This window comes from Pinus tabuliformis, chromosome 7, assembly GCF_031772625.1.
Source record: "Pinus tabuliformis cultivar Carrire ecotype Pingquan chromosome 7, CPIR1, whole genome shotgun sequence".
Lineage (NCBI taxonomy): Eukaryota > Viridiplantae > Streptophyta > Pinopsida > Pinales > Pinaceae > Pinus > Pinus tabuliformis.
Window position 1 is genome coordinate 1,270,144,101 of NC_142293.1, and position 10,913 is coordinate 1,270,155,013.

Below are 10,913 nucleotides of genomic sequence, written 5' to 3' on the forward strand. Positions count from 1 at the left end.
TACAATACCATGGGATAATACCCACAAGAGAAAGATAGAGAGGGAAAGGAGGGAAGAACATTATAATACCATGGCCTACTACCATGGTTTAACAATACCATGGTCCATATCAACTTTGGATTATTATGTTATGGATCTAGGATTTTAATTGTTACAATACCATTGGCCAATACCATGGCTTATCAATACCACATGCCCAAAAACAATAACTTATTCCAAAATAAAAATATTTTACAAATATTTTTTTTAATTTAATTTTATAACATTTTTTAATTAAATCTAAGAGAAAAAATGTTATAATTACTTTTGAGGTATATCTAAACCCTCCATCCTCACAACTACTAACAATATTTTCATGGAGATAAAATAGAGTTTTTAATAAATTAAAAAAATGGGAATACTTTTATATATACATATGTGGAATTTATATAATATAAATAATAGTATAAAGAACTAGGATAGATGCATCTTAACCAAGAATCCAAGCGATGAGAAAGAAAAGTGATTAACAATTATAGTGGAAAGATATTGTGTGATTCTTTTATTTTTTTATTATTTTATTTTCTTTAAGATGATTGATCCAAAATATAAGTTTAATATCTTACAACCAATTATGTTTTTTTATTAATATAGATACTTTATTAAATACAATACAATGGGATCATATTTAAAAAAGAGAGTAATATGAAAGGCGGAATAGAGTGTCGGAGAGAGACATAGAGGTGAGATACATAATGAAAGATGGAAAGGAAGAGAGAGGGAGGGAGAGAGATGGATTTGGAGGGGGAAAGAGAGGGAGTGACAAGGGAGAGATGAAGATGGAATAAGGGAGAGAGGAGATGAGGGAAGAGAAAGAAAAGCAGAGGATAAAGATAGGATAGGAAGGGGAAGATAGAGATAGGGATACAAAGATATGGAGGTGGGAGAGAGAAGGAAAGAGAGAAGGAGAGAGGGAGGGAGATAGTGACAGAGTTGGAGGGTGGAGAGAGAGTGTGTGTATGATGGGGGGAGAGATGGAGGGAGGGAGATAGTGACAAAGTTGGAGGGTGGAGAGAGAGTGTGTGTATGATGGGGGGAGAGATGGAGGGAGGTGGGAGAGAAGGGGAGATAGAGGACTTCAAAGGGATGAGAGAGAGGGGGGGAGAGAGAGAGAGTTGAAAGGGGAAGAAAGACATCGAGGGAGAAAGGTGGAGAGGGAGTGACAAGGGAGAGATGGAGAGTCAGTGAGGAAGGGGGGGGGGGAAGAGAGAGAAGGTGGAGAGAGAGAAGGAGAGGAAGAGGGAGGGAGGGAGAGATAGATAGATATGGAGAGAAAGAGTTTGTGTTCTGTGGGTGAGAAGGAGAGACAAGGGGAGATAGAGATATAGATGCGGTGGGGGAGTGGGTAGAAGAGAGAGGCAAAGAGAGGGAGGGAGGAAGAGGGATATATGGGAGGAAGAGGGATAGATGGACAAAGAGAGAGAGAGAGAGAGAGAGAGAGAGAGAGAGAGAGAGAGAGAGAGAGAGGGAAAGGAAGAAGGGGAGATAGATACATAGATAGATAGATATGGGGGGAAGAGAGAGAGAGTGTGACATATGTTTAGGGGGTTGAGATAGAGAAACAAATAAGGAGAGATGGAGGGAGGTATAAATATAGATAGCAAGGGGAGAGAGTAAAGAAGAAAAGTCTAGGGAGAGGCAGATAGAGTGATACAGGGGAGAGAGGGAGGGTAAGAGAGAGAATGAGATGGGGAGGGAGATAGACACATAATGGAAGGTGGAGAGATAAGGAAGAAGAAAGAGTTTCACAAAGACAAATACTGACATAGAAGTTAGATCTAGAAAGTCATGAATATTTTAGATCTTCAATGTGGTTGTTGATTTCTAATCCTATTGGATCACATGCACTATATGCATTGATTTCAGTGTAGATGTTGATTTACAATTCTATTTAATACCTTACAAGAGAAGCATTGATTTTAGTTTCGATGTTGATTTCTACTCCTATTTGATTGCTTCCGCAAGATGCATTGGTTTTAGTGTATATATTGAATTCTAATCATATTTGATCACTTGCACTAGATGCATTGATTTCAGTTTAGATGATTTCTAATCATATTTAATACCTTACACTAGATGTATTGATTTCAGCGTAGATGTTGATTTCTACTCATATTTCATTACTTGCATTAGATGCATTGGTTTCAGTGTAGATATTGATTTCTAATTCTATTTGATTACTCGCACTAGGTACATTGATTTCAGTATAGATGATTTCTAATCCTATTTGATTGTTTGCACTAGATGCATTGATTTTAATGTAGATGTTGATTTCTGATTTGATGCAACAAGATGTATGATGTATAATCATTTCAAAGTAATTCGATTAATAGTGTGCATTGATTTCAGTGTAAGCACATCTCTACCTACTCCATCTATATCTCTATCTCCCATTGTCCCTTCTTCTTTATCTGTGTATCTCAGCCCCTAAACATACACACTCTCTCTCCATATCTATCTATCTCTCTCTCCCTTCCTCCCTTTCCCCTCCCTCTCTATCCCTTCCCCTTCTCTCTCTCTCTCCAACATTTATCTCTCCATATCTATATCTCTTCCTCCCTCCATGCCTTTGCCTCTCTCTTTGCCCATCTCCCCGCCCCCCTCCCCATCTATATCTCTTAGTGTAAGCACATTAAAATTATTCAACCGTAAATACAACACTTGAATTTTCATCCTAAACAAAATGTTTGCTTACCCAAATTTTTTTCTTCTTGAAACTATAAACTATTTATAATTGGGTACATTCTTATTATTCCCATTTTATATCATTCAACATTGTTAATTACTTTGCATTCAAACACGATAATAGGAAATAACTACCATTGAAAATTATTTGGGGTTTAACACTCCATAAGTCACAATGATTGAATTTCGAAAAAACTACTATTAATATTAGAGAGAAAGAGAGAAGAAGAACATTTTTTACTACACTAGCTTGAGTTAAATATTTGAATGGTCTATGATTCCAACTACTGTTTTCATATGATCGATATGAGAAAATGGAAAAACTAATAGGTGTGAAAATAGGAACAGTCGAAGAAAATAGTTTCAAATTGATTGCAATGAAGTTTTTTTGTAAATGACTATATTCTTAGTATTCACATTTTCTGTCTATCAAAATTTTTACATTGGCACTTTGCACTCAAAATTTGTATTTCATCATTTTTCATCATTCACATTACTAACAATCTCTCTCATCTCAAAAAAAAGAGGTAACTATGCAAATTTTAAATTAAAATGACCAAATTAATCTTAGACATATTTAACACATTTAAAATGATCAAAATAACTAGATGTTCAACAAATTTTGTATGATTGCACATGACTGAAACCAGCCTAGATCCATCTTAACGCTTGATCTATCAAACACCAAGAAGGATCAAATCTCTCGAGGTGAAAACCTTTCCTCAAGTTTTGCACTCAAAAAATAGGTCTCCACCTCGAGAGATTTGATCCCTCTTGACACTTCATAGATCTGGTGATAAGATGGATCTAGGCTAGTTATTAATATAATAACTATTATATTATTACTATAATAATATAATAATAATTATATTTTTATATTATTATAATAATAATAGAATATAATTGTTATTATTATTTTTATAATTTTATACTATTATTATAATAAGAATATAGTATAATAATAATAATAATAATTATTATTATTATTACTACTAATATAATAACTATTATACTATTATTATAATAATATATAATGATAATCCGAATCTACAAATCGATAGATAATTAGGAAAGAAAAATGGCAGCCAAGTGCAGAGAAGAAGTTTCTCCAAAGAATCATGGCGGCGCGACTTCACTTCTCTGTGAGGGCGGTAGACTTGGCTCGTGGCTCCACTCGTCAAGGAAACTGCTTTGCAGCTTTGGATTAGTGCCGAAAGAAAGTCAAGTGCCTAGTTCTGGAACAAAACAATGCGTTTCGGCTCAAACCCTAGCGCAGGAAGAGAAGGGCAATCTTGTGAAGCGAGGAGAGTATTCTGGGGATCGAGGGGAGTCCTCCTCAAGAAGATCGAGGACACGCTCAGAGGATAGAGAAGGGTCGGTGGAGGCAAGAAATAATCACAGTGGACGTGTATGGCCGGAGCCCTTTCTTAAGGCGTCGGCCCAAGCGGTAGCACCCGAGACTGCTAGTTGTGGCGGTGCGCTTGTTGTTGCTAGCTGTGGTGGCGCGCTTGCTATTGGGCCTGCAGTTGTGAATGCACTTATGGAGAAAACCCGTCCCTATCCTCGCCATGGTACTAAGAAATCCTGGAACTGTTGGAGCCGGGTAGCAGGGGCGAGATATGAACTAGATCTACATGAAGAATCACATGCTTTTCAGATCCAAGTCAATCTCTCGGGCAAGACGACAATGCAATGGGCACGCGCAACAGATCTTCTGCAAGATCTTTTGCAAATTCTTGAACGACGGCTAGGGATCCCCTCCTCTTACCTCAGATTGCAATACAAGGGTAAGCAACTTTTGAACACCCTTCCTCTCTCCTATTACAACATTCATAGGGATGCCTCTATTGTGGCTACCTTTCGTTTGAAAGGTGGTTCCTTTAGGCAGACCTCCTCTGCCCCTTCTTTCTCTTATAAAAATGTAGTCCGCAAAGACGCTGCCCATTCACAGCCCTCTTCGACAACAGACCATCCATTTGGGGCTCCAAAGCCTTTTCTGGTAGACAAATCAGAGGAAATTCCTTCCATCAATCTCTCTCATCCTGGGATTGATGATCGCTATCAGCTTTTTGCAGAATCCGTACTCATATGTAGATTTAATGGGTTATGGACTCGTACATCAGATCTATACCAATGGATCCATACCAATTGGACTAAAAAAAGCAAGATATACTTATGTTCAAAAGGATTCTTCATTGTGGCTTTTGACTTAAATGAAGATTACCAGAAGGCCTTAACGAGAGGCCCTTGGTTCTGGGGCTCGGCTGGGATTTTTCTCACTCCCTGGTTTCTAGACTTCGACCCTTCTACAGCTGTCATTACCAAGATTCCCATTTGGGTTAGGCTCCCGAATCTTCCGGCGCATCTATGGCATATCTCTGTCTTCTTAGCCATTGCAGACACCTTAGGACGCTACCTAGCTGTAGATTCTTCACGGAAGGAAAATGGACTCTACGCCTATGGTAGAATTTGTGTAGAAATAGATATTAGCAAAGGACTGCCGGATCAGATTAATCTCAAGTTTGGAGATTTCCACTGGACTCAAACCTTGGATTACAAGAATACAGCCTTTCGTTGCCGCCATTGTCATCAAACGAGGCACCTCCAGAGTTCCTGTACCCAGTACCTCGACAAAAAGAAGAATCTAAAGCGCAAACCCAAATCCAATAGTTGGAATCCCTGTGTACCTACCCCTCCATGGACGATTCAGATTCCTCCAGTTCGGATGAGGAGGAAATTGTAGCAGCAAACCCCTCTGTCTCTGAGATCTCTCAAAAACGTTCTCATTTATCTTCGTCCTCAGACTCTGATAAGGATATTCCACCGCCAGGGCAGAATAGTCTACAACTTGTTACGGCTCAGCCAAACTCCACTAGATGGGTCAATGTAAGCAAGAAAAAAGGAAAAAAAATTCGTGTAATAGTAACTGCCCCCTCAGGGTAGATCTCTCTGCTTAGTTCCAGTTTTTTGTATTCCTGTGTTCTCTATAGCCCTCTCCTTGATTGTCACTAAGGATCAAGGTGGAGCCTATCACCTTCAGCTCCCTTGCTTTTCTGCTTTGCTTGGATGCAAGATTGATTGTTGTATACTCTCCTTATCTTAATAGTATTAGTCTTTATTCAGAAGAAATATTATATATATATATATATATATATATATAATGATAATCTAATATTATTATTATAATATTAATATAATAATATATATAAATAATATGGTTGTTACTAATATTATTATAAAGTGATTTCAGCAGAAAATACTTGTTGTTATTATTTATACAGTTATTAATAATTATAAATAGTTGGTGTTTAAAACAATACACATAATACTTATTAATGTGATTGTTTATATCTTTCACATAAGTCTATTAGCCCATATCAACCACATTGGTAAATGTGATTGTGCTAATTATTTAAAAATTACCTTTTATCCTCAACCTTCAAGATATAGGAAAGCCATAATTATCATGTGGCCTCCCAATAGAGGAGAGGGTGGCATTTTTTGAGCATTGAATATTGAAAGCACTTGAAGAGCCAAGTTCAACGAGTACGATAAGGTGTCTTATTTGTTTTAAAGTAAGTTGTGTCTTTAACGTTGGCATAATAAGCATTCTCCATCATTATGTGGCCACAGAAAAGGGACCTCCCACATGACAAACGATAAATAAGGTCATTGTTTAAATATTTTACATTATGGAGTGGTGTTTTTTCATGTGGTTGGGAATGTATATTTTTTTTTTATTATTTTATTAATTTTAAAACATTAAAATTAAATTCTGTAAAATTTGACACTTTAAGTTTAAAATATGTGAAAAAAATTTTAAAAAAAAATCCAAACATAGGATATCTGCAATATATGTTAAATGATAATGAACGCGCCCTTAGAAAATGATAATGAGCGCACTTTTGGAGTTTATTTACCACAGGTTAATATCCATAGTTGATTCACTGATATGCTAACCATCGCCGCAATATAAACACCATATGGGAGATTATGGATGTTGATGGACACATTCATCGGACTCAAGAAGGGATCGGAGATGCTATTGTTCAATTCTTCCAAATGGCATATGTCAACAATGATAATATTTTTGTTGAAGATATTGTATGGGGCACTGATCCTTACCCAATTATGTATGGTGCTGAGAAACATGAAGATTTCTTTATGAAAGTCTCTGAAGAATAACTTTTGGGCGTTATCAAGTCATTTAAGGGAGACAAAAGCCCTGGTCTTGATGGGTGGACGATTGAAATTTTCACACATTTTTTGATACCCTCAAAGTAGATCTTCTAGACATGATTGAGGAATCCAGGACCTTGGGTTTCATCCATCACCATATCACTTCCACATATATTGCCCTCATTCCTAAAAACAACTCCACAAAGGGCTTCTCTAACTACATGGCTATTTCTTTGTGCAACATCATCTACAAAATCATATCAAAGACTATTGTTGGCCACATGCGTAGAACATTCTCTCACTACATCACCCCTAAACAACATGGATTTCTCCTGAATATGCTCATCCATGATGCTATGGAAAATGCACAGGAAGGAATGCACTTGATTCACACTAGGCATCTTGAAGTTGCTATTATACAGATTGAACTTCGAAAGGCATATCACTACCTGGATTGGGGTATTCCCTGACTTGTCCTTATTAAGATTGGATTGCAACCTAGATGTGTTAATTGGATTATGGATTGTGTGGATAATGTCAACTATGTTGTCATCATTAATGGGTATCCATGAAAGTTCTTCCAGGCTGGCAGGGGTCTCTGACAAGGATGTTCACTATCCCCCCTTTTATTCATCCTTGTTATGGATTGTCTAAGCATGCATATTAAAAAAGCAGTCCTGGAGGACCAATTTCAGCCACTGAAGATGGGAATCAACATCAGCATTTCACATAATGTCTCTGTTGATGACATTCTCATCATGGGTATGCTCTATCGTTTTTCTTGGTTATGTCTCTTTCACATTTTCAGTAGCTTTTCTAATGCATCTGGTTTACACATGAATGCTAATAAATTTTTTCTATATCGTGGACAATCTAACTTGGAGATTGTTTCATATATCAAATGTTTATTTGGTATTGAGGAAATGTCAATTCAAAATGGTTTGAAGTATCTTGGTTATCATATCAAACTCTATTGCTGCAGAATTGCTGATTGGAAATGGCTTGGTGATCGATTCTTCAAAAAGATCTCTGGGTGGGAGTTTAGATGCTTGTCTTTAGGGGGGCAGGTTATCCTCACCTATGCCATTCTATCATAAATGGGGGTCTATTGGGCTCATCTCTTCCATATCCTTGCATCCATCATTAACAATCTAAACTGCCTAATGGAAAACTTCATCTGGGGGGAAGTCGAAATGGGAAAAAATACCACTTGACCAAATTATCCAACATCACTTTCCCTAAGGGTATGGGTGGATGGGGAATCATGGACCTTCGTCATTTCGGTGGAGCACTACTGATAAAATCCCTTTGGAGGGGCTTATTTGGAGCTGGCACATGGAGCAAGATCATTCAACATAAGTATCTTAAGGATAAAGATTTCAGTTTTTGGTACAGGAATGGCACCATTGGCATCAAACAGGGATCGGCTATCTGGCTAAGCTTCCTGAAAGTTGAAAAGATATTTATCCACCATCTTGCATGGAAGTTTCAATCGGGTAACCGTATTCTCATTGGCATTGACCCAATCTTGGGTGTTGGAATGGATTTCACCATCTCTAAGAGGATTATCCAACATCTTAATGGACGTGGCATATTCTTCTAGGGTCAAGTCATAAATGGTTGGCAAGGACCGCTCCCTATATGGAAAAAAGCCCAGGAATTGGGGTTTTTTGGTCAAAAGGAATGGGAGTGGAATCAGACTATATCTATAATGATGCATATCAGAATTTTCCACATAGGATCACAGGAAAAAATCATATGGTCGGGAAAGATGGCAACTGATAACATCATAGTTGCTGACACATACTCTACTCTTTCTAACATGGTCGCCAGACAGGGGGAGCACCAAATTTTATATGCCTTTTGGAAAACAAAAGTTCCAATTAAAGTTATACTCTTCACATGGCTTGTCTATCATAATAGAAATCTTGTATGGGAGAATTTGCAAAAAAGGAATTGGCATGGTCCTAAGATATGCACTATTTCCAAAAATGATGCTGAGGATAATGACCCCATATTTCTACACTGCCAATATACTATTTAGGTATGGAAAAAGATATCTTCCCTCATTGGCTTCACGTACATTCACCATAACTACATTAGGGACTCATTAAAATGGTGGTGTGCACAAATGTCTTCCTGGAGAGCCATTCTCATTTTCCTCTTCTTCGCCATCTAGAATTGGAGAAACAGGTACATCTTCTAGAACTCTTTGGAAGATTTATTTTTGGTTATTGAAAGAATCACCACTAATCTTTCAATATATTCTGCTCAATCCCCATGCACTAATATTGGTCCACATAAGCATATAAATACACAATTCATGTACCCAATGGGGTTTTTCAATGTGGCAACTCAAAGGAACTCTTGTGCTTGTGGCTTTTAGATAGTTATGACTACTGATTTGTCATATGGGGTCTACTAGAATGGTGGTTGTGGTACCAGTAACAAAACAGAAGCATTAGCTCTCTGGAGGATCCTATGACTCAACAGTTTCCTTGGAAACACCATTTTTCATATTTATGGAGATTTGAAGATTATTATTGATTAGGTCATGGGGAGGGCCTCCATCAATAACCCCATGCTACAAGGATGGCTAGAAAGGATCGAAATTCTATGGCAATTCCATGGCTGCTCCACAATCTAGCATATTGGAAGGAACCTGAACAAAGAAGCAGACAACTTATCCAAGAAAGGCTTACTGGGGTTGATTGGCAAATGGTACTTGGAGATCACTTGGGAATAATACATTCTTGATATGGGTGAATTCCCATTTCCGTGTTAAATCACTAGCTTTCCTATTCACACTCTTTTTTGTCAATTTTGTTGTATATGTATATTATCTTGTTTTTCTGCTGCACATTGATGGAATGTGGCATATAGATAGGACTGTTTATGTTTTGATAATACATTTTCTTTCAGGTGTATAAGATATGTTGAATATAACTTCTCTCAGTTGAATTGATCATCTTTCCTGGAATTTTGGTGGTGAATTATATCACACCTCATCCTCCTTATCATGTGATTTGGGAAGATCATATACATTCTATTGAATGTTGATTGTATGTAACTGTCATATAGTTTAACTGTTAAGAGGAAGACGAATTTAAGATATTTTTTAGTGTTAAGATCTATCTTTTGATTTCTAAAGATTCTAATGACTTTTCATATTATCAATTTTTGGTTTATAATTTTCGAATCCAATCAAAATCAAAATCACAACTATGTTTTTCACAGTGGAATCGACGTTTAAAAATTTCTACATTCATTCAATTAATAATTAAGAATTAGTGTAGATAATGGCATCGCTGTAACAGTGCCTATGTTTAAAAAGTGTGATAACATTAAATCTATAATGGTGGAAAGATTTGACTTTTTAATACTTAGGTAAGGACACCTTAAAGTAGTGATTAACTATATGATTATATTTAAAGAAATGGTATGAAAGAATTATTATATTTAAAGAGATTATATGAAATCATTTTATACCTTACGTACAAAAAAAAATTGAGGGTTTCATTTCTTATGATGGATAGTTTAGATATCGCTTAGTGACTTCTTCTTAGAGAATAAGCTAATCTCATAGGTCCCAAAAATACTTTAATAATATTTTATTATTATTATTATTATTATTATTATTATTATATAACTAAATTAAATAAATATAATAATGTTTTAGAAAGTTTGACTTTTGAGATAGATATGGGTAGCGCAAACTGTTACACTTCTATTTGTTTGAAGAACTAAGATGGGGCAACATGTACTCATAAATTTTAATGCATATTTATGGTCTACATGACCATATCATTAATGAGATATCATATGGTTAAGTAGAATAAAGAAACGCGAAGGTGGTGGATCTATCGTACATTTCTCAGTCTTGAAATTCGTGTGGCAGAGTGTGTTAACAAGGCCTCCCTCATGGTGTATTCCATGCACAACATTATTTCTTTTGACTTGGCAGTTACCTGCCTACAGAGAATAGAAATGTGATTTTGATTTGGTTGTGG